This window comes from Balaenoptera musculus, chromosome 1 (genome assembly GCF_009873245.2).
Source record: "Balaenoptera musculus isolate JJ_BM4_2016_0621 chromosome 1, mBalMus1.pri.v3, whole genome shotgun sequence".
In the NCBI taxonomy this organism is placed as follows: domain Eukaryota; kingdom Metazoa; phylum Chordata; class Mammalia; order Artiodactyla; family Balaenopteridae; genus Balaenoptera; species Balaenoptera musculus.
The window spans coordinates 151,460,425-151,485,233 of record NC_045785.1 but is presented as its reverse complement, the minus strand read 5'-3'; the positions used below and the strand labels follow the sequence as shown (position 1 = coordinate 151,485,233).

At 51.5% G+C, this 24,809-nt stretch overlaps 1 protein-coding gene across 1 annotated transcript in view; it reads left to right on the top strand.

Annotated features, from left to right (window-relative positions):
- The first annotated feature begins 719 nt into the window (after positions 1–719).
- LRRN2 (leucine rich repeat neuronal 2) overlaps positions 720–24,809 on the top strand; it is a 63,263-nt gene continuing 39,173 nt past the window's right edge. The window contains exon 1 of the mRNA XM_036834050.1: positions 720–1,034. The gene's annotated coding sequence lies outside the window, so the exon portion shown is untranslated. The remainder of the gene's footprint in view (positions 1,035–24,809) is intronic.

Genomic DNA, 24,809 nt, shown 5'->3' with positions numbered 1-24,809 from the left:
GCTTGCCAGTTCCTGCCTAACACCTATGGAGATTGATATCTTTGCTAAGGGCCAGGATGGAATCTTCCAGAAAGCCAGAGCTGCCCATTTCAGGGGGCAATGCTGGAAGGGCATGAGAACTGGTGGGGGTGGGGTGGATATTCCATACCATTCTTTAGGATGAGCGGTACCCGTACACATGGACAAATTCTAACCCACTCTCTGCATTCCTTAGTCTGCTGTTAACTTGGGGGAGGATAACACCACGCAAAGCAAAAATGCTATGCTTACGAGTTGCACCTGTGCTCTAAAAGCTGCTGAATTTCTCCTCCGTCCTCCTGGCCCTTACAAGGGAGTAAGAGGCAATATCAGAAGAGCCGTTCCCTTTCCCCTCTCAGATCCGCGCGTTGTGCCCCCTTCCTCTTTCAGACAAGCCTTGCGTGTAAAAGCGCAAGAACACCACGGCCCCAGACGCTCAAGCCTCAGCATCTTGCCCCACCCAACTCCTCCCTCTGGTGTGTGTGTGGGTGTGTGTGTGGGTGTGTGTGTGTGTGTTAGGTGTGTTAGGGAAAGGGGCCTCTGGCCACTCTGGAGTTAAAATGGCAGCGGGACTGGAGGGGGTGGGGGATGGCGTGGCAGGCAGACTGGGAGAAGGCGACCGGAGTGGGCTGGGGAGGTTGGGAGAGCGGCGGAGCAGCGAGCGAGAAGCCGGGGGGAGGGGCGCGCGGAGGGGCGCGAGGCGCCGCGGAGGCCTGCTCGCTGCACTCGCGAACGGGCGGCGAGCGGAAGGAGCGCACGATCTCGGTCGCCAGCCTCCCGCCGGACGCGCGGGCGCGGCGCGGCGCGGGTGGGAAGGTGGTTGTTCTGCCGGCACCCTAACCCGGCTCTGCCCCGGGACCACTCCCAGGAAAACTCCGCGGTGGGGAGGCGCCCGCGACCCCACCCCGGCCTGCGCGGGCGGCGCGCGGAGGGAGGGGCGGACTGGTCTTCCTCAGCCCAGCCCGGGCCGGAGCCGAGCGGTGCGCGGCGGCGCAGGCGGCGGCCGGCGGCCGGGGGTGAGTGTGCGGCTCGCGACCCCGGGCGCACGAGCGGGGGGCCGCTGGGCCGGGCGGGCGCTAGGGGAGGGGCGGGCTTCTGCCGCGATGCCTGTAAGGGAGCCGGGGACTCGGGCGGGGAGGCGGCCGCGAGGGGAGAGGGAAGGAGGGCTGGAGACTGGAAAGACGGTTGCCGACTGCGCAGGGTGGACCCGAGGATGGGGCGTCCGGGCCTGAATCCACCTGGAGAGGCCCGAACTGCCCCAAACTGTTGCTGGGCAGAGCGGGGCCCTGAGATGTCGCGGAGCCGCGAGGTGGCAGAGAGGGTAGGGAGGGCGTGACAGGGGCGGACTCGCCAGGGGAAGCGCTCCAGAGCCCGGGGACTTCCCCTTCCTTGGAGCTTGGGTGTCCAAGGTGGCCTTGGCGTCTGTCCGAAGTATGTGGAACCCGGAGCCTGCCTCTTCCCAGGCGGCAGGGGTCTGCGCGCAGCCTGGGCTGGGACATTCGGGGTGGGGGATGGGCCGGCCTCGGGCTCAGCCTGCGGGCCCCGGGCTCAGCCTGCGGGCCCCGGGAGTGGAAGGCCAGCTCAAGCCCACCGCGGCACCCAGCCGCCGACGGGAGGGGTTGGCCAGCCACAGGTGGTGCGTCTGTCCTGCAGGCGAAGGGCGGCGCAGGCTCCGGCGGCCCAGCCAGCGGGGAGCCTCCGGGTGAGGGGAACCTGAGCCCCATTAGGGCTGAACTGAGAAGCTAAAGAGGTGCGGGAGACCTGGACCCTGAGAGTGGGCCCTAGGGCTGTTGCTGTGCTCCCCCTCTGTCCTTGTCCTTCCTTCCCCATCAAAGGAACAGGAAGGAGGATGTCAGCTGGGCTTTGTGCTCTGTTCTTCAGGCTGCCGCAGCTCCAGTCTGCTGGAGCCAACGCAGCTTCTAATAGGGCACCTTGCAGGGCCTGGAGGGGGTGGGCTGGGCGCAGCGCTCAGTTGCCAGAAATGGACCCATCGGGCCCTCTACTTAAAGACCCCAGAAGGTGCGGTGGTAGAGAAAACAGACACCCCAGGTCAGGGGAGTAGAGGCGGCTCCCTGCCAGCTTGGTCATCATCATGGGGAGATCTGGGTCTTTCCATGAACCCTGGCAGACGGCAGGCTCCCCCTTCCCCGCCAGCTTGGGGTGGGCTCTGGCCCATGTCCTCTTCCTGAATGAGAAGGCAGGGATCCCCTCCCACTGCCCACTGCTCCTTAAAGGTCCCTCCAACAAGAGTACTGGGCACGGGATGGGCAGGGCTATGTACAGGGTACTGAGGCCCCCTTGCCTGTGGGCCTTGCTGTTATTAGAAAAAAGTCACATGTGGGTGGCCTGACCCACTTTCCTGGCTGGCCAGGTGTCCTTATGGGGAGAAGACGGAAAGAGAACACAGTTAGGGGTCTGAGCCTTCTAGACCACTTTCCTTCCCCTGGGCTTGGCTCACACTGAGTCTCCTTCTTCCCGTGGGGGGTGGGAAGGGGGTGTCCCTCTAGACCTGGGCTGAGACCTCATTATTTGGAAAGGATGGAACTAAAGGCCTCAGGATTCAGGGATTGAGACCTCCCCACGGTCTGGCAGACACCTGGCATCTAGGAGCACCCCCAAATCTACAGCCTCCCCCTGCACAGCCCAACCCAAAGAAGACACTGAATGGCAGGGGGAACTCAGAGGTCTGCTAAGACAAATTCCACCCAAGCTGAGACAGCAAGTTTCCTCTGTAACTCTCCACCATTCCTCTCCACTCCCCATTCTTTATTTCCTGTGCCTCCCCCACTCCTTCCTCCTCCTCTCTTTCTCCTTCACTCTTCACTTCCTCCTCAAGCATCTCTTCCTCTCCCTTTCCCCTCAGACTGCTCTCACTCTTCTCTCACCCTCATCCTCTCCCCAGACTTCTCCCTCCCTCCTTTCCAGGTCTGTCTCCACCTTTTCCCGGTCTCTTCTATAAACTGCAGCTTCAACCTCAAGCCAGGCGTGTGCACTTGGCTCCTGGCTTCCGAGCATCGTGATGGTGGGAACACATGCACTGTTAGCTTTGCTGTACCCCCTTTGCAGAGGAGGAGCCTGGGTGGAGGGCCTGCAGCTGCATTCCCCCTGCATGACTCCTGTGCCTTACCACTTGCCCCTCCTACCTACCCTCTTTTTTATTATTATTATTATTAGAAAGGGGAAAGGAAATCCATTGCTTTTTTTTAAAAAAAATATTCATTCATTCAACAATTTATTGAGCACCTACTCTGTGCTTAGCACTATTTTAGGAGCTGAGGATACAGCAATTAAACAAACCTTTATATCTCAGGGCAGAACCAGAGTTGTATCTGGACTTCCCAGCTGATTAGGTCTGTGATCACCAGGCTGTTTCAAAGACCCACTACTTGTGGGGTCGGTGGGGGATGCGTGTGAACAATCCTAGTAAATTGTCATCTTTATCATACTGAGTGACCTCTAACATGACAGGCCCATCTTCTTACAGTGAACCAAGTACTGCAAAGCTTACAGACCCAGGGTCATCCTGTCCTTAAGACATTTCTGACCTCAAAGGATGGACCAGTTCATATCTTACCATTTATCTGGGAGGGCTGAGTAGAAGGCCAGTGCTTTAGATGGAGAAGGGAGAAAGAAACATATTTGTCATTGAGTACCTATAAGCACCAGCCTGTCAGGAGCTTTACAGAAATTATCTCATTCAATCCTCCTAATAACCTTCTAAATTCTGGATTATCATCTGCTTTATAGCTGAGGAAATTGAGGACCAGAGAGGATAAACCACTTGTCCCAGGTCACAAAGGTCTCCGTATTGAAATCGCTGATTATCTGCAGTTCACTTGGCCCCTATGTCTGTGACACCTGGTAACTTACACAGTTATCTGAAGATTACATTTTAACCGAATTTTTCAGGAGCATGCCTTGTCTCCTCAGAATATTAAAATATATAAGGATTTGATGAATGGTTGCATGAATAAGCTTTCTCATGGGATCCGGGAAAGCTTCCTGGAGGAGTTTGGAACCTGGGAGAGGAGGCAGGGACGGCAATGGATCTTCCTGATCCCACACAGGTCTGTGACAAACTGTAGGCAGGCAGTCTCTCACATACACACACAGCAGCTAAGTAGAGTTGATGAGAAATTGCCGTTTCCATTCAGGGTCAGTGTGTAGGAGCTTGGTCCATGGCCAGTCTAATGAGTCAACGTAATTGGTGTTCTCAGCCTCCTTGGGCAAGTCTGGATTCTAGAAAAGCTCCAAGGCAAAGAATGGGGGTGGGAGGCTTTCAAGCCTGCAAGAACTACAGAGAAGGACAGGGACAATGGATGGAGGCTGGGTGGGACAGGAAAGGGGGAGAGTGACCTAGGAACAGACAAAGGCAGGAGATAAAACAGAAACAAAAACCAGAAGGCAGGAGACATGCACAAAAAGACACAATGGGCAGGACAGACAGCAGCGTGCGGTGGGATTGCTAAGAGAGGGTGAATAAGAAGGATGCCTTTATCTGATACTTTCCGGAGGGCGTTGGTCTCTCTGTCCCGCAGCTTAGAGGCTGGAACATTCACTATGTTAGCCTTATGCAGGCGTGTGCTTACTCAGTCAGCCTATCTTTTCTAAGTACCTACTGTGCGTTCAGCCCTGTGCTAGGTGCTAGGGACAGAGACAAATCAGGTGTTGCCCCTGCCTTCTAGGAGCCCACAGTAAGAGTACAGATTCTAGAGCCACACAGCTGTGGCTCGAATCCACCACTTCTAGCCGGGTGACATTGGGCAGGTTATCTAACGTCTCTGTGCCTTGGTTTCCTCATCTATGAATGGGATAATACTAGTACCTACTTCATAGAGTTGTTGTGACGATTAAATGAGTTAATACATGCACTGAGTTTAGTAAGTGCCAGATAAATATTATTCTTAAATGGGGGAGTTAGTCTTAACAATAATGAAACAAGTGTTATAATGTAGGGATAAGCAGATAAAGAGGTGACTGTCTCTGTCGGCAGATTAGGAAATGGTCATCAAAGGACATGATATTGGGGCAAGCCTTGAAAAGGAGTCAACCAGGCAGAGGTGGTGGGCCTGGAAACCCTGGAGCTCAGGAATCATGTGTGGAAAGGGGCTGTGTTGTGTGTGTGTTGCCTTCTGTAGATACCAGGAGCACCTCGGACACATCCTACCTCAGCCTCTTTGTTCCCGGTGCTCGGAGCTGAGCTTCCAGTGGGGCTGGCAGGTCGCCCAGAACATCCCCACACTCTCCAGCCTAAAACATTTGGCCTTTGGGCAGGGGACCTGGTACATCCCTGCTGGGATTGGTCTCATGACCTTGGCCTCCTAAATGTTCTAAGCCATCATTGAGCAGTCTCTGCTCCAAACCCAGAGCTGCCATGGCCCTTGTCCTCTGGATTCTTGTGCTTCCTGGGGACCCAGGAGAAACCTTGGCCTGAGGGACCTGCCTTTTAGGGGGTGAGTTGACCCAGGCTTGGTTTAGAATTCATTTTCTCTGTACATTTCTTCCACCCACACCTTCCCTGCTGCTCAGCATTTGATGGTCTTGAAGTGAATTCCAAGACGAAGAGCAGGCAGAGGGTTCCTGGGGCACTAACTGTTATTCAGCCTCCACTTTGCACATTGTAATGGCACTAATTATAGCAGCTGGCATTTATTGAGCACTTACCATGTGCCAGGCACTGTCTATGGGCTTTACCTACATTTTCCCATTAAGTCCTCAAAAAATACCCCATTAGGTAAGTCCTCTTATTATCTCTAATTTAAACATGAGGAAACTGAGACTCAGAGAGGTTCAATAACTTGCTCAAGGACATGTAGCTGCAAAAAAACCGAGGGAGGACTTAACCTTCTTTCTGACCGGTGGGCTCCTCTCCTTAACACCCCCAGAATCCAGTGTCCCTTGGGCCTGGAGGGTGCTCTGGGGGCATCCTGCCCATTCTCCCCGCCCCTACAGTAAGAAGCTCCCCAAGTCCTGTTCAAGCCAGGGGCTGCCTGTCCCCCTTTTGGGACCTTCAGAGAGGGTTTCCCTTCTTTTTCCTCCCAGAGGTCACAGCTCCTGGAGAACCAACATTGTTTCCTCTGCCTCAGCTAAATGCCTCGGAGGTCACGTGGAGCTAGTGGCCTCAGAGAAGCTGGACCCTAAGAGTCAGTCCCCAGGGCCACAGTAGTGGGAACCAATGCACAGGTGACTTCTGGGAGATGTCTTCTCCCAGTGACTGATGTCCCAGTGACTTCTGGGAGGGTGGGCTGCAGACCCCAGATGAGGCGGAGGGAGGTGGGGAAAGCTTGAGATTAGCACTGTCAGTGGGGTGTCTCTAACAAGGGAGAATCCTGTGTCTTGGGAAGAACAAGTACAATTGTTCCTATTTACAAACATCTCACGGGGCAGATCCTTCAGGAGCAAACATGTGGAAGAAGGGGAAGCAGTTATTAGGCAACCAGCACAGGTCCCCCAGGAAAGGCGGGTCTGTCTTCCCTCATTCTACCGGGGGGGTGGGTAGGGGGAGGAAAGGGGCGAGGAGAGAAGAAAGTCAGGGAAGGTCGTGTTCCTTTACAAAGCGTTCTCAGAATGAGCATCAGAGGCAGGTGACGAAAGTGTCTGTCTTTGGCCTGGGAGGGCAGAGGTTGTGATGCCCAGGAGATGGAGAGACCACAGAGGGCTGGCTGTCGGGCACGCTAGGAACCTAAAAGCTGTGCACACGGAGGGGAGGGACTTGACATTTTACCTTGCCTGGCAGTCACCCCTGCCCCCTCACCTTCTACTTCTTGGACAGACCTCCCAATGGGATGAAGGTCACTGGGGCTCACACAGCTCCAGGCCTCCGAACCTCAGAAAGTGTTTCCCCAGAGCTGGCCCAGGGGTGAAATGGTGGAATCCCACGTCTAGGGGGAACCTACAGAATTTCCTGTCCATTGCCCATCTCTGAGCACAACTGTGCCTTGGCCATCTCAGACCCAGGGTGGGGCTGGGGTCTCTTCATTCAGCAAGTATTTATGAAGCATCTGTGCCAGGCACTGGGCGTATAGATAACAGTGAGCAACCAGAGATCTCTAGAGATTATACTTTATTGTCTGACGGTAGAGTAAATAGTACAGTTGACCCTTGAACAACACGGGTTTCAACTGTGTGGTTTTTTTTCCCAATAGTAAATACTACAGCACTACACGACACTTGGTTTAATATGTGGATACGCAGGAACCGCAAATATAGCGGGCCGACTGTAAATTATACGCAGATTTTCAGCTGTGCAGAGAGAGGGTCAGTGCCCCGATCCCCAACATCGTTCAAGTGTCAACTGTGTATTAGAAAGTGGCAAGTGCTAAAAAGAAAAATAAAGCCAGGAAGGGGGATAAGAGTGTATTGTTAGGAAGAGGAGACTTTGTAGCTTTGTACAGGGCAACCTCACTGAGAAGATGACATGAGTAAAGATGAAGTGGAGGCAGATGGTAAGGGCACGCCTGGCAGAGGAAACTGCAGGTGCAAGGGGTCAGAGGCAGGGTTGTGCCTGGTGGGTTTGAGGAGGCCAGATCTTGAAGAGCCTGGAGCTGGAGTGAGGGGTTTGTTTCCTCAGAGTAAGATGAGGCTTTGCAGGGTTTAGGGCAGGGGTGATATGATCTGACCTTTTAAAACCCCAAGGTTTGGGCCATCCATTTCTGCGTTTTACTTAGGTGGCTGGTCAAGAAGTTTTCCAGGCATTGAAGCGAATTTAGTCAATCAGTATTGACCCACCAAGTCCTCACATGATGGGCACTGCCTCCTAGGCAGGGTCGGGGTGGGGGGTGGATAGGGGGGAATAAAAAGAAGCATAAGACACACGCGTTACTGGTAAGGAAACCCACCAATCAGCTGGAAAGGCAAAACTTATACTCACAAGAAATAAGGAGGGAATAATACCAGACAGTATTTAAAACCAAGTGCTAAACTGTGTGATTTAGACTATAAATGTTATCAGAACTGTGAGCTCTGTGTGGGAGTATATAGGGAACGCTTCCCCGAGGAGGTGCAGCTGATTTGGGCCTTGAAAACCGGGTGGGGTTTGGATCTGCAGAGGGGAGGATTCTCAGGAGGGGAACTTGTGGGTGTGCGGAAGGGCGGCCAGGCCCGGGGAGGGCACGTGGGTGGGAGTAAGGCAGCAGGTGCGTAAGCTGCCGAGGGCAGGCATTTTGTCTCTGGAGCAGCCCCTTCCCCATCACCCAGGTTTCTCGTGTCCCCTTTATTCTCTCAGGAAGCAGGAGAGCAGCCCTTTCGAGAATGGAAAGCGTCGGCCGGTGCTCGGGCCTCTCCTTTGCAGAGCTGGCTGATCCCTGCCCCCTGAAGCCCTCTTGCTCTTCTCAGGTCCCGTTTCCAGCTCTCGGGTTGTTTTCACAGACGTGCTCTCTTCTAATCTGGTGCCATCCACCAGCCCCCACTCAGCCCCCGTTGTCTGGGGCCCAGTTCTCTGGAACTCCCTTGAGCTCCATTTCTCTACCCTGTCTGCAGCCAGCTTCTCTTCTCCCTTCCTCTCACTGCCTGAGCTCCTCTTTGGTAGGTTTCTCCTGGAACATTCCAATTAGTTTCGTGTATAGCGAAATGGAAATGAAATTCTGCCCAAAAGAGCATCCATCGGCCATGAGGGGTGAGTCTCTCTTTCCCCTAGAGAGGCCGCCTGGGTCCTGGGGGTTGGGCTTCCTTCTGGAGGGTGGAGAGAGACTGCCCTGAGGTGGGGTGGGAGCATTGGTGGTGCCTTCCCGGCCCCCAGCCAAAGAGCCGGAGCCAAGAGTCACAAGGGCTAAGCATTCTGCTCGACAGTCTGCTCTCCCTCCGCTGGGCCCGCAGCAGCCTGAGGAAGGAGGGCCCACCAGCTGTGTCCCCGAGGCTCCCGGCACGGCCACCTCCACAATGCAGGCCTGAGCCTGGGGCTTGCCCGCGATCCAGCGGAGCCAGCATCGGAGCTGATTAGAGTCCCTCCTGTAACCACACGCCCTTGCGTGGTTTCCTAGGTTCTCTGAGCCTCAGTTTCCTCATCTATACATCTGGGTTAATAGCACTCACTTCATAGGGTTGCTAATGATAAGAGTTAAGTTGTTGAGTGCTTATGATGTGCCAAAAGCGTTACTGCATTTATCTCACTTAATCCACAGAACACTGTGCAGTAGATGTTATTTTCCCCCATTTTACCATTGAGGAAACCAAAGCTGAGAAACATGAAGTAACTTGCCCGAGGCCAGCAAGTGGCAGAGCCAGAATTCAGCCCCACATCTTTCTGACTCCAGAGCCCTGGTTCTCAACCACCCCGTTAAATGGGCTAATCTGAGTACAGTGCCTGCTACAAAGTAGAAGCTCAGTAAACGTTAGTTCCTTTTCTCCTCAATCTCCCCAGGGCCGCACCTCCAAAGAATAGCTTTCCCCTCCTGCATCACATTTCTTCTCCAGGATCCCTTGGGACATATGATAGAAGTAGGAATGGGAATGGTTTACACCAAGGGGGAAAAAAGGGCTGAGAGAGGGTGAGTAATTTGCATAAAATCATAAAACACTAGGGCTGTGATTAATACCTAGGGCACCTTTCTCATAAGAATCTGGTTATTCAACCCCACTGGGTTCCAGGCAGTCAGCAGAGAGTATCTTGCAGAGATGAGAACAGAGTTATGCTATGTGGGAGGAGAACGCGAGGCCACCATCTCCCCCAGGGGCAAGTGTTGATCACTATGGGCCTAGAAACGTGCTAGCAGGAAGATTCTAAAACCTGTGCCTTCTGAACTTGGGTACTGTTTCTGAAGTTTATTACAAATAATCTGGGGGCTCCTCTGGATGGATTTAGGAAGGGACAGTGTTGAAGGTCACGATGTGGGAAGAAGGGCCACTGTCTCAATTTTTTTACTGTCAAATCAGTACACCTTTTGCATCAGGTGCAGTGCCAAGGGATGGGGATGGGTAATGGGGAGCAAAGGAAAACAAGGACATGGGGCTTCCCTGCTGGCGCAGTGGTTGAGAGTCTGCCTGCTAGTGCAGGGGACACGGGTTCGAGCCCTGGTCTGGGAGGATCCCACATGCCGCGGAGCGGCTGGGCCCGTGAGCCACAGCTACTGAGCCTGCGCGTCTGGAGCCTGTGCCCCGCAACGGGAGGGGCCGCGATAGTGAAAGGCCCGCGCACCGCGATGAAGAGCGGTCCCCGCACCGCGATGAGGAGTGGCCCCCGCTTGCCGCAACTGGAGAAGGCCCTCGCACGAACCGAAGACCCAGCATAGCCAAAAATAAAAATAAAAAAAAAAAAAAAAAAAAAAAAAAAAAAAAAAAAAAAAAAACAAGGACATGGCCTCAGGGATCACCCAGTCTGATGGGGGAAGATCATTCACATGCATACACAGCTCCATCTGACCTTACCTGGAAGTACAAACAAGAACAGGTGACTGCAGGGTAATCTGAATATGTGGGTACAGAGGGAGGGGAGAGGAGAAAATTGAGACTGGTGGGTTCTCCAAAACAGCCCTCGTGCTTTCCTCCCTGGAGACCTCTTTTCTGGTGGACACAGAGACCCACCTTTCTGCACACCGCACCAGGACAGCCTAAGCCTGCCAGCATTCACACTCAATGGGCAGATCCCAGAGTTCCTCTGAATTTCCTTGTAAGGATCCTCCAGGGAGGAAAGGAGGAGTCCAGGCCATAGCATTTAAAACTGATGGCAACTGAGTCCTCTGGTCATGCGGCTTTCAAACATTTCTAGAAATTGATCCATTTTTCAAGACAAAGCTATATGTGTGGTAGGCAGAATAATGGCGTCCCAAAGATGCTCACCTCCTAATCCCCAGGACTTGTAAATTTGTTATGTTACAGGGCAAAGGGAATTAAGGTTGCAAATCAGCTGACCTTAAAATAAAGAGATTATCCTGGATTATCCACCTGGGCCCAATGTAATCACAAGAGTCCTTTAAATGTAGAAGAGGGAGGCAGAAGTCAGTGTCAGAGTGATGAGAAAGACTTGACTGGCCGTTGCTGGCTTTGAAGATGGAAGGGGCTGTGAGCCAAGGAATGCGGCAGCCTCTAGAAGCTGGAAGAGGCAGGGAAACAGATTCTCCCTTGGAGTCTCCACGGAGGAACACACACCTGCTAACACCTTGATTTTAGCCCAGTGAGACCCATTTTGGACTTCTGACCTTTCAAACTGTAGATAATAAATTTATGTTGCTTTAAGCCACTAAATTTGTGGTAGTATGTTACCTCAACAACAGGAAATTAATACAGGGTGCTGTAGTTGAAGCAGAGCCAGCGGACCAGAACCCCACTACTCGGCTCCTCCTGACCTGTGACCCTGGAGGAATCGCTTTCAGAACTCCGAGGCTCTGAAGAACCAGTTTGAAATACACTGTGTCTGAAACACAATCTGGTTATTTTCACCATGATGAAACCGAGGCCCAGAGAGAAGTGGCTTTGTCAGAGGTCACACTGAACTGGTAGACTCAGTCCAGGGCCTGCTCCTGTCCTGTCAGAGATCTCGGGTGCTTACCCGCGTTCGTTCTCTCATCCGCTTATCCATCTGCAGCAAATGATGTGTGTGCTTTTACCTATGAAGAGCCGGGTGCTATGCTCAGCACTGGGCAGAAGCACAAGTGAGTTCGACGTTCAGGAATACGGGAGAAAGTGGTTGAGTGCTGGTCCTGCCCTCAGCCCCTCACTGAGGGGCTTCTTCCTCTAGACATAGGCCAGCAGCTCAGGTTGCTCAAGGCTGTCAGCCTCCCTCACCTTGCGGCTGGTCCCCAGGTGGGCTTGGTCACAGCCACCTCCTCTGGGCAGAGATGCAGTTCTATGAAGGGAGGGGGCTTGGCCCGCTGGCCCTGCTGCACCTGCCCTCTTGCAGCACACAGGGCCTTGGGGGAGGGGGGAGTGGAGGTGGCAGAGCCCGGTGCCCCACCTGAAGTCAGCACTCCGCTAGTGCCTTATCTCCCCTCTGCCAGGCGTTTTGGCCTACCCAGCTCTCCCCCGCAGCACACCTGAGCCACTGGCCGGCCCCCAGGGCTGCCGTCTCCCGGTGTTGGTCTCCATGGCAACCCCACATTTGCCGTTCTGGTTTCTAATGACTTATTGGCATGTGTGGTAATTTGCAGAGCTTGGCAGGCAGAGCTAGGGGAGCTAGTGGGGGGGGGGAGTGAGGGGGGCTTGGCAGTGGGGAGGACGTTCAAGTTTGGGATGGTGATAGAGGCACACTTTTCTTCCCTCCCCACCCTTCCTATTCCCTGCTGATGAATATCGGCAGTAAAGGAGCTGCTTCAGGTCCAGGGCCTCCCCTCTCTGAGGAGCATCAGCTCTCTCCAGGCCCCTGAGTTGGAGACAGATGGACAGACAGATGTCGAGCACAGCTGCTCACCTGTCAGGCAGCAGCGGGCAGGCGTGGGGGGCTGACAGCCGTGTTCATCCGTGCAGGTCAGACCACTCGTGTTTTCTGACGTCTCCTGCCTGCTCCCTGGGCCCTGAGAACAGGGGTCTCTCCTGGGCCCAGTAGTCGTCCCACCTTGTGGGGAGGGGACAGGACAGGTCTATCCACAGGACAGGTCTTTGCCACGTCTTGACCTCACACGCTCAGAGAACCAAGCTAGGCGGTGGCTGAGCGGGATGCCAGATTGCATAGGCAGTGGGTGAACCAGCCAAGCAATCAAAGGCGGAGAGATGAGCGAGGCCCTGACCCTCTCCACTTCTCTTCAGCAAAGCTTACCCAACCTCAAAACCACTTTCCCAGGGCAAGGCAGCGGGGAGCCTCGCCTGTGTGCCACGCAGTCTTCCACACTTCGCTGCCTCCTCCTTCGCTTCTGTCTCCATCCTGGTCTCTGTTTAGGCAGAGAGGCAGCCCAGTGTGCTGAAAAGAGCACCATCTTTGAAGTTAGATACATCTCGGTTAGAATCCTGGGGCCGCTGTCTACCACTTCTATGACCTTGGACATGTCTCTTAACCTCTCTTTGAGCCTCAGTTTGCTTATCTGTAAAATGGGATTTACATACCCATTTCACAGGGTTGTGGAAGTGAAACCAGCTCACACTTCAATACTTGGCATATAGTAGGCACCAATAAATATTAAAGAATTTAAAAAGTAATCTTTTATCTACTCCAATAAATAGGAGCAAAGTGATCAATAATTTAAAAAATTCTGGTGGGCTTGGTAGGGTTTTCTTTTTTTAAGTATTTGAGAATGGTCTTCATTTATTCAGTAAATATTTGCTGAGTATCTACTGTGTACAAAGTACTGGGCCAGGTGCTGGTCTTTCCTAATATTTTATGATCAAGGTGCAGTTAGGTTGCCTGTGCATTCTCTAAGCATATAGCATCTGACGGGAGGTGGAGGGAGAGGCCAGGGAGGGCTAGTGGCAGAGAGAGGGTGGCCCAAGGTCAGCCACATAGTGGATCTTCCATGGATCTCTGAGAAGTGGCTGGCCCCAAGAGAAAGGTCAGCATTATGAAGGCTCTGTCTGGGTCATGTGCAATGAGACCTTCTGCCCGACTCCTCAGAAATGGTGAGTCTGTTTTTAGAACTGGAAAGTGGATGAAGTGCTCCTCCACTTTCATAAGCTGTTGCTGAGGCTTGAGGGGGCTGCCAGCGACCACCCAGCCACCAGACGGAAGAGGAACAGATGCACCTGCCCCTCACCTGGGCAGCTGAGCAGATCACAGCTCGCTCAGCCGGTGCTGGGAGGGAGGCGAGGAGAGCAAGAGGGAGCTGGGAACTTGGCTTCCATCTCTGCCAGCAGATGGACTTCTGCCTGCAGCAGGAGTCTGTCTGTTCTTCTATCAGCCTCCCCGCAGCCTCTTCCAAGACCGAGTGCCAGAGATGCGCAAACAGAACGTCAGAGACGGCTGGGGCCCTGGAGAGTATCTGGCCCACGCTACCCCGCCCTCTTGTTCACAGTATAGCACACAGACACAATGATAGCGGCTCAGGGACTCTGACCCGAGGGCTAAGGGGGTCAATGTCTCAGCACACCTGTAACCCATCTGTGGCACCCTAACATCGATTGGGGAGCTTTAGGTTAGCCGGTTCCCCCAACCTATCTTTACTGATACAAAATCTGAGGCCCAGGGAGGGGAAAAGACTTGTCCAAGGTCACATAGCTTGTAAGTGTCATCAGGACTAGGTATACATTTCCCAACTTCTGACCATGCGCTATATCTATTACCTCTTCTCAAGACTCCTTCCACTTTCTTTTCTGACCTTTCACTCTGGAGAACATACTTAAGGTACAAGGGAATGTAATTTCTCTAAGAGACCATTATTCCCCGAATCTCATAAAAGTCAGGCTGCTTTTCTGTTTCCCCCTTATCATCACCAACCACCCTCTTGTTCAGTGAAGCCTTTGGCATCTGCCCATAGACATCCTTCCCTTTCCAAGTCTGTCCATTGTTCTGGGGGAGATCAAAGACTAGATGGGCAACTCACTCTACCCCCAGACCCATCAGCCCCTTCACCACCTTCCCCACCTCAGCCACTCACTCCCAAGGTCACACCCTAGATCTTGCCATCACCTGGAAATCACCTAATAAAGCACCCTGCTTTCTGGTCACCACCTCCTGGTTCCCCAGCTTGTTATCTCAGACTCCCACATAGCCATTTTTTAACCTCGTTGAGACCTTTGGTCCATATAGACGTAGGTCCATTGAGACCTATGTTCTAGATCCTTTGGTCCATTGGCACCTCTACTTTCTTGCCATCCGTGACCTTCCTCTGACTTCTCTGAGTCCAGATAAATTCCATGTTGCATCACTTTAAGAACTCTCCTGCCAATATCCTAAACTCTCCTGACCCTCTGTCTTTATTGCCCTGGTCTGGCAAAATCCCAGTTCCAGATTAATCGCTCTGTCTGCTGCTTTCTGCCTGCATCCAGACAACAAACCTGCTAGAAAAAGACAAAATGAGGCAGGTTGGGACCTCTAAAAATTCACCATTACCAACCCAACTTATTCTTCAAAAGTGCCTGGTGTTCCTACCACATTCCTGTGGTTATCTCCCTCCCGACTCTCCGCAATGACTGTTTCACACCTCCCTCCCCAAAACTCTACCTACGCCCTCACTCTCAGCCGAGGACCTCACCTCCTACTTCACAGAGAAATCGAAGCCATCGGGAAAACACCCTCAACTCGTTTCGCCAAAGCCTCAGACCCAGCTGCCTGTGCACCAGTCCTCTCCCCCTTCCCTCCTGTCTGAGCAGAGGAGGCAGCTCTTCCATTGCAGCGCAGTTCTTCCTCCACTTGTGTTCCAGATCCTGTCCTCTGGTCTCCTCAGGAACGTCCTTCCCGCCACGCTCAAGCTTCTCCCATCTTCAACAACAACAACAGAAACCTTCCTCAAGTCCAACTCCACCGCCTGCCGCCTTATCTCCTTTCTTCTTAGGGGCCAGATTTCTTGAAAGAGCTGGCTCTACTAGCTGTCTTCGTTTCTGCACCTCCCACTCCTTCCTCTGCCCCACTTCAGTCTGGCCTCCTCCCCCATCGCTCTACTGAAACAGCTTTCCGTATCGCTAAGAGCAGGAAACATTTTTTAGTTCTCAGAAGCATTTTTTACTCCTTTCTGACACTTCTTTTCCCTTGGCTTCTCTGACCCCATATTCCTGTCTTTTCTGGTTATTCCAAGTCTTCTTTGCTGACTCATCCTTCCCTTCTCTATCTTTAAACATTGGCATTGCTTATGGTCTGGTTCAAGGAATTCTCTTCTGACTGGATAGCTGTCCCTAGGCCATCTCATGAAAGGCTTCTGTTATCAGCCACGTGCAGGTGATACCCAAAAGTACATCTCTAGCCTGCACCTTTCCCTCTGAGTTCCATATCCTTATGTCCACCTGCCTAGTTGACTAAGTTGGGTGTCTCAAGAAACTTCAGACTTGGCATATCTAAAGACAGAGTCATGATTCTCCTAATCTTCCACTGCCTCTCCACCCGCTGCCTGATCCCCCTTCAGCATTGCCTGGTTTTTGAATGGTACCACCTCAAGCCAGTTCTGTGTACTGGAGTCACTGTCAACTCTTCCCCTTACCCCCTTATAACCAGTCCATGCCCAGGTCCTGTCTGATCTCTGGAACAGCACCCATGTCCATCCACTCCTTCCCATCCTCACAGCCTCCACTGCAGGCTGCCCTTACCTCTCGCCTGCACCCTGGAATCCCCTTCTAATTTGCGTGTTTACATCTGCCCTTGCCAATTCAGTCTCCAAATAGCTGCTAGAATGCTCTTTTTTTTTTAAGTGTTTTTATTATTTATTTATTTTTTTGGCTGCGTTGTGTCTTCGTTGCTTCGCGCGCGGGCTTTCTCTAGTTGTGGCGAGCAGGGGCTACTCTTCGTTGTGGTGCACGGGCTTCTTGTTGTGGTGGCTTCTCTTGTTGCGGAGCACGGGCTCTAGGTACGCAGGCTTCAGTAGTTGCAGCACGCGGGCTCAGTAGTTGTGGCACATGGGCTTAGTTGCTCCGCGGCATGTGGGATCTTCCCAGACCAAGGATGGAACCCATGTCCCCTGCATTGGCAGGCGTATTCTTAACCACTGCACCACCAGGGAAGTCCCTAGAATGATCTTTTAAGGACGCAAATCTGATCTGGTCACAGTCTCCCATACTCTCAAAACTCTTCAACGATTCCCAGCGCGCCCACCACTGTCATGCTCTACACTCTGCACATTGGCTTCTTACCATTCTTTGCTAAGCTCTTTGCCTCAGGGTTTTCACACATGCTGTTCCCTGTCCCTTAATCACTCTTCCTATTCCATATTTCTCCCTCAATTCTAGTTAGCTTTCAGCTCTCAACTCAAATAACCCTTCTTTAAAAAAGCTTCCCCAGGGTGCCTCCAGAATTTTATCAGCCCCCTGTTAAACACTCTCATAATGCCCTATATGCTTCCTTCATAACACACATCATGATATCTAATTATATAATTGGGTGTGCTTATTAGATAAATGTCTGTCCCTGCCACTAGACTGTGACCCCATGAGGGCAGAGACACTGTCTGTTTAGTTCACTGTTGTAACACCGGCACAGATTAGGCATTCAAAAAATATTTGGGGAGTGAATTAATTAGTGAAAGGTCTTTAAATACAAAAAGGATCTCATGGAAAAAGCTGAAGGGAAAAGCCATGCCCAAGTGTGACCAGATGACCGCTGCCTTGCCTGTGTTCTGCAGTAGAAGGAAGCAGGGCTGCTTCTCCTCTCCCCTTTCCTTTCCCTTCGCTGTCCTTCCCCAGCTAAAGACTCTGCCCAGCTTCAAAGGAGGTTTACTCTGACTTTCCAATCAGAGGTGTAGACTCCTCCTTACCAATAGTTCTTTCAGGAACAGTACCAATAATTTTTCACAACCTACAAAGCTCTTTCACATATATCATGGTGTTTTGATTTTTTTTTTAATGTCCTTTGAGCCACCCTTATGAAGAAGCTGGGGTATGTGTTATGATCACTTGTTTCACAGTGGGGGAAACTACCGCTCAGGAAGGTTTAGTGGCTTGCTTGCAGCCACGGGACTGGTCAACAAAGAGTTAAGCTCAAACCTGGTGCTTGTGGCCCCACTTCTGTGCTCTCTGCACCATTGCATATACATGCTTGTAGAAAAGAGGCTGCCCCAAGTTCTGGATTATCCACAGTAGTGGAAGGAGGAGTGGTACCAAAAAAAAAAAAAAGCAAAAAACCCTACATGGGGTGGGAAGGAGGAGGTGGGTGGAACGTGATGTGTAGTTTGGTTTGTGTAGATTTACCTCCTGTGCGGTTAAGACCAGTCTACGTGGGCTCTGCAGAGCCTGCACTGGGCCTCTCACTCTTCTCAGATACTTAGAGTCCCTCATTCAGCGCCAGGACAGAGTGACAGATCAGGCTGTCTGGGTCCCAGGAGCAGGAGTGCCTGGAGAATCCAGAGGAAAGAACGAGGGTGGTTGAGTAGGGTGTCGGACAGTGGCCCCTCACCCTCACCTCCGGAGGGAGGATGCCTGGGCTCTTGAGGCATACACAGCCTCCCTGGAGTGGCTTCTGCCTATTTTGCAGCCTCTCACCCTACCACCCTCTGCCTTCTAAATGCCCAAGTAAAATCAACTGCCTCTTGGCCTTCCCATGCTGCTCCACACCGGTAAGCTTTGCTCGACTGTTCCTCCTGCCTGGGTGCCCTTCATACACTCCTCACCTGGTTGACTCTCCCTGTACTTGAACACTCAGCTCTGGTGACATCTTTCCCGGGAAACCTTCCCCAAAGCCCAGAGACCTCCTCCCATGTACTGAGCACACTCAGCATGCCGTATTAAACATGTCTTTGCTGCGTCTTCCTATAATGCTGGATTGGAAGCTCCTTGAGAACACAGACCGTGACTTACTCACATTGGTGCTCCCAACGCCTGGCAGGTAGTAGTAACAACAACAACAGCATGTAATGAAGGCTTACTGTGTGCTAGATATGTTAAGTGCTTTATATTAATTCACTGAACCTTAAGAATAAACTTATCTTGTAGGTACTATATACCCTATTTTTAGAAAAACTTTTTGTTTCGAAATAAGTATAGATTCACTGGAAGTGCAAAGAAATGTAAAGGGAAGTCCCGAGTACCCTTCATCCAGCCTCCCCCAACATTCACATCTTATGAAGCTATGGTTCAATATCAAAACCAGGAAACTGATGTTGATAAAATTCATAGAGCTTATCCAAATTTCATTTGTGTGTGTGTAGCTTTGTGTAACCACCACCACAATCAAGATACTTAACTGCACCATCACAAGGCTCCCTGGTGCTAACCTTCATAGCTACACACCCCCATCCCTAACACCTGGCAACCTCTAATCTGCCCTCCATCTCTATGATCATGTTATTTCACAGATGTTATATAAATGGGATCATACGATCTATGTCTTTTGCTATTGACTTCTTTTCTATCAGCATAGTTTCCTTGAGATTCATTCAAGTTGTCCCCTGTATCAGTAGTTTGTTCCCCTTTGTTGCTGAGTAGTGTTCCCTGATGTGCTACAGTTTAACTACTTACCCACTGAAGTACGTTTGCATTACTTCATTTTCAAGTGAGAAAACTAACTTGCCCAAGGTCACACAACTAGTAAGTGGCATTTAATAAGTGTTTAGTAATAGGCACCTAATAGATTTGTTTGTTGTACTGAGCTCAACTGATGGTGCTTCATGCTCTTCTCTTAGTGCCCAGCCTAGTGTTTTACACACAGTAGGTGCTCAGTAATGTTTGCCAGAGAGGATGTGGATGAAATAGCATCTGTGTTTACATAGGTAGCAGTAATGTCTAACTTGTCCCTGTGCCTAGACATTCACAAGAGAGAAACACATCCCTCTCGATATCTTACATAACTGCACTTTCAGTTTTACTTGGAATATCAGAAAAGGAAAATTGGGACAGTAAATATGATCACATACAGTGCTGGCATTTTATTGCCTAAAATGCCCAAAGCTATTGGTTCCAAATTACTATATGCCATATTTGCATGGTATTTTGCATCTAATTTGCAGGTTGCTCATTTTAGCACAGTGCAGAGAAGCCGACTTCCAGCGCCTGCTTCTTGTCACCGCCGCCCTCTCAGCTGCTCCAGGCAGGCTGTGCTGGTTCAGGCTGCAGAGAGCATGGGTTGGGTCCAGGAAGTGCCCGCCCTAAGCCAGGAAGGCCACCAGGGCGTTTTTGCCTGTAGAAGAGGAGCTGAGTTATTGCCACTCGGCAGGGGCCTCGGGAGGTTTAATTAAGGAGGATTTGTGGAGCAGTTGGAATCCTCAACCTCAGGTGTGGAGCCACATGGGATTAAGTGACTGGAAAGGCCCCAGGAGCTAACCGGTCTCAATGCCAGGCACCGCACCCCGGGGACGGCTTGCTTGAGCCCCTGTGCCATCCCTCTGTCTGTAGAGGTGAGGTGGCAAGAGAGCCAGTCTCAGCCTCCAGGGACACAGTGGGGACAAGTGGGGTCTCCAGGGCGGGACTTTCACGGAGGGAGTTTGGAAACGTGTCCCGTGGCCTCAGAGGGAACCTGTGATTTTAGTCCAGTCAAGGCCTTAGCAAGGGCCATGTGTCAGAGGGACAGACAAAAAGGGTGAGACCATGGGCCCTGCCCTCAAGGAACTGCTAACGGTGTTGACCCAGCCTCAAAGCAATTAATTAAACCCCAAACTAAATGGTATAGGCCCTAAAGCCAGTGGTAGTTGGTGGAAAGAGAGACCATGTTTCCTGGAGAAGGTGTCCTAGAGGAGGTGCGACTCAGCTGGACATGGAAGAACAGGCCTGGGACCTGCCTCTCGGGAGCGGTACCTCCTTGACTCCCAGGCTCAGGGAGGAAACACTAGAGGAAAGCAAATACAGTCTGGTGGGAAGTTCACAGAGGTTTAACCAAGACTCCAGAGTCATTTTGACCTTTCTGCAGGCCATTTGGGACTATGTCCTCAGACCCCTGGGAATGCATGACCACTCTCTGTCATTAGGGCCACTTCAAAGGGAGAGTTGACTCCTCTCCCTAAAGAGAGCGGAGTCATGGGTGGGGAGGCAGAATGGACTGTTGAGAGGATGGGCTTGTTAGGAGGTGCAGCCAATACTGGGGTAGAGGGTGTGGCGTGTCTGCTTTAGGGCCACTGTTCTAAGGGCTCAAGTTGAAGTTTTGTAGCTTAGGGACTGAATGGAGAGAAAGGACTTGATGGTCACTGTGGTGGTGCTGCCAATGGGACAAGAGAGTACCGGGGAGGCGGCCAAGGCAGAGGGGGGATGAGCCTGCAGGAGAGGCTGGTCCCGGAGGGAGGGTGAGCACAGGAGAGCACAGAAGACAGGCAGAGAGTTCCGAGAAGGAAGGGCTTCTAGCGGTGCTGGATGAGTCCATCAAGAGCTCCCGGAGGCTGAAAGCAGAGAAAATGCTGCTGGATTGAGAAGAGCTGTGAGATTGAAAAGCAGCTCACAGGTGGCTAAGCAAGAAGGCTCTGCTTAAGGGGAGGACCAGACAAAAGTGGCATTTTTATTGTTGGTTTTAAAGGCAGCGAGAGGGTAAGTGAGGGACTGAGTTTTCTGAGGAAGTGGGAAGGGACGAGGTTGGTTTTTAAAAGGAGAAAACCTCTTTCCTTAAGACAGAGGGAAGGAAGAGAGGACTAGCTGGGCAGAGGTGTGTGTGGGGAGGGAGGCACAGTGCTGGAGGGCCCAGGAGGTCATGCCTGCCCATCCCGTCAGCCCCACGAGTCGGCAAGGCCACCTGTCCAGAGGACAGGGTGCAGACGGGGGCACAGTGAGAAGCAGGTCTAGGAAAGGGCTCTGCAGAGTGTGCCGGGGCGGCAGCAAGAGAAGAATAAAAGGATTGCAGCAGAGAGGGCCTGGTGAGGCTGGTATCGTGGGTCTATTACATGGCTGGTCTGTAGGTTTCTCTCTTTCCTTCCTACAGTGCTTTGGAAGGAGAGGACCGGGGTGGCATAGGGAGAATAGTTAATCTTTTAATTGAGGCAGGGGCAGCGCTGACGTCAGTAACCTTTGCCTCACTTCCTCGGGCCTGGGATCCTAGGAGGCCCAGCCTTCTACAGAGACCCTCCCAGCCTGGCCTCCTCCTGTGAACAGCCCAGCCAGGAGGTCCGCTCACATGGCCTTGCCATCTGGGGAGCTCTCCACTTCTCAAAGCTTAAGGCTATTTCTTCTTGTCCTGACTTATCAATGGATCCGGTTCTAAAAGAGTCCCATTTGCCCTCGCTGCTCTCTGTGCACTGTTTTCATTTTTCTCCCCTCCTCGATCTTGCAACAGCAGCTTAATAGCCTGCAAGAGGGTCAGACTGGGAAGATGAATGCTGGCCTGTGGGGGACTGCGTGCTGCCTCTCCATTAGGGAGGTGATGGAAGGCGGTAAGCAGAGAACGGATAATCCAAGGAAACACCAACAGACACAACAAGCACCTTGCAGGATAATCCAAACAGCATTTCCACTTGTGCTTGGAGTGTGCTGTGATGACTTGAGTACACTGATTTGCTGGTCTAATTAGGTCTGATTTGGAGAGCACTGGTTGCATCGCCTAGAGGAGAGGCGGCAGCAAGGAGAAACCAGAATGGGCAAAGAATGATTGCTGGTATCGTGGGGAGAAGCCACCCAGTGAATAATCCCCCGGTGCACACCCAAGCAGAATGGAGGGTCCATGATGGCTGCCCCTATGTGAACACTCAGCACATGAGAGCAGTCCAGATACTGCGGGGCACCCCAGAGCACTGTACTCCTCATGTGTTATGTGTTGGCCTCTGATGACCAGGTGTACCGGGGAGAATGCCTGGGAAAACCCCTGTGGGTGGAGTCAGGGCAGGTGCCCAAGATGACGCATCCCTGTGCCTACCTGCACCTCACTGACACGCCCCCAGTCCTCGAGCTGATGCCTCCAGACACTCTTTGCCAGAGGAACTTTGAAGACTCCCAGGGCTGCTGCCCTGCCCTCCCAACCCCACCGTCAGGGATGGTTAATGCTTCTTTTGCACCTGTGGCATCATTTCATGGTCCAAGTGAAGGATGGAGGGGAGGGCCCCTGAGGCAAAGAATATGAATGAGATTGAAGGAATATCCCAAAAGGCCTCTGGAAATGATCTGTTTGAGGAAACATGGGTTCTAGTCTCAGCTCCGGTCTCAGTGTCCTGTATAATCTTGAGTTCTCTGGTCCTCCATTTCTCTGCTAGGACATTTTTCTCAGTTCATAAAGGGGTTTAGTAAAACCAGTCGTCATGAAACCAAGCTGTGCTCTAAGCAGTGGTGTCCCCAGATTCTCTGAGACTTATGACAGGGCTGGACTGTGTTTCTCAGTGTCCAGACAAGGGATTGTGGCAAATTTAGAGCCATATGACTTGTGCTTAAGGCCCAGTTCCCAGCTGCTTACCAACTGTTTGATCTTGGGCAGGTTATTCTTTACCTGAAGGTCAATTTTTCATCCATAAAGTGGGACTTATACATGCCTGACACAGGTGTTTGTGAAAAATCAAACAAGATAACGTGTGAGAAAGCATTTTGCAAATTCTTAAATGTCTGACTGCTGTTGGAGGTTGAGAGGGAGAGGTAGCAGGGAATATGGAAAGGTCATGGGGCTTGAGTCATACGGACCCGAGTTCAGATTCCAACTGTTTGTAAGTCTGTGGCCTTGAACAAGCTGGTGAACATCTCTTAGTCTTGGTTTCATCATCGTAAAGTGGACATGAGTAAGCCATGTACGTACTTATTGCTTAGTACGAAGCAATAAGACTGACTGGTGTCCAAGTCTGAGTATAGTGAAGAAAATTCGTTGAGCAAAATTACTTTACATACATACTCAGTTTAAAAATGGTGGCAGGGGGGTGGGGGGATCTCATATTTTATGGCACATTGTGTTTTTCATGGCCCAGTACAATGCCTAACACACTTAAAGCTTAAAAATAACTGTCTTAAATATGTTAGCTTGTAGCGTTATATACTTTTTATACTTACTGTCTGATATTCTTGAGGAATGGTCTGCTCTGCACCCAGGTTACATACTTGCCTGGCTCTCTTCATAAATCAAATGACGTGTTTGGAAAGGGTCTGACATGTGGTAGATGCTCCCCAAACATTGCTCCCTTCACTTTCCCCACACCCCTGTCTATCAATAGCTCCCCTCCCAGGCCTTCAAATCAAGGACGGCTCAGAAGACATAATTTACACACATTTCCAGACACTCCTGCCCTGCGTCTGTCTGTGGACATGCCACATTGTCTGCACCCTCTCCAGGGTCCCCTCTTTAGCTGCATGTCTCAGTCTTGGGTGTCTTCTTCCTGTCCAACAGCAGGTGCTTGCTGAGGAATGCATGACTCATCGAACACAGTCTTTGGTCCCTATGGAGTCATTAGGCCATTCTGTGGAACTCCATCTCTGCTGGGGAGCAGCTTTCCCCACCACTGCATCTCCATGACGTTTGCCTGGCCATCCTGGGACAGGGTGCCCAGGGGACAGGAGTGCTGGAGAGGGCTCCTTGTTCAGAGTAATTCCCTCCCCTGATGAGGGGGCCTACTCCCTGTGCTGATTTGAGTTAGCTCAGAGAGCTGCCCCTCATTTCCCACTACCACTTCTGTCTGACAGTGCTCCCTCTGTGCCGCAGCACGGCAGCCCCTAGCCCTTCCTGCCACGGGTGTCTGGGAGCCCTTAACCACCCAGCTGCCCCTCATGGCTCCCAGCAGGATGGCACTTAGGTCATGACTGGACAAACGTCCAATCCCCATGTGGTCTTGTCTGTGGACCCTTGTCTCAGAATCACTCTTGGTGGGGAGAGGGATATTAACAGTGCAGATTCCCAGACAGCACTCCAGTGTCCAGAAATCTGCATTTTTATATTAATTTTTATTGGAGTATAGTTGCTTGACAATGTTGTGTTAGTTTCTGCTGTACAGCAAAGTGAATCAACTATACATATACATACATCCCCTCTTTTTTGGATTTCCTTCCCATTTAGGTCACCACACAGCATTGAGTAGAGTTCCCCGTGCTATACAGTAGGTTCTCATTAGTTCTGTATCTTATACATAGTATCAGTAGTGTATATATGTCAATCCCAATCAACCAGTTCATCCCACCACCACCCCTTTCCCCTTGGTATCCATTTGTTTGTTCTCTACGTCTGTGTCTGTTTTTCTGCTTTGCAAATAAGATCATCTATACCATTTTTCTAGATTCCACATATATGCATTAATACACGATATTTGTTTTTCTCTTTCTGACTTACTTCATTCTGTATGACAGTCTCCAGGTCCATCCACGTCTCTACAAGTGACATAACTTCGTTCCTTTTTATAGCTGAGTAATATTCCGTACCACATCTTCTTTATCCATTCCTCTGTTGATGGACATTTAGGTTGCTTCCATGTCCTGGCTAT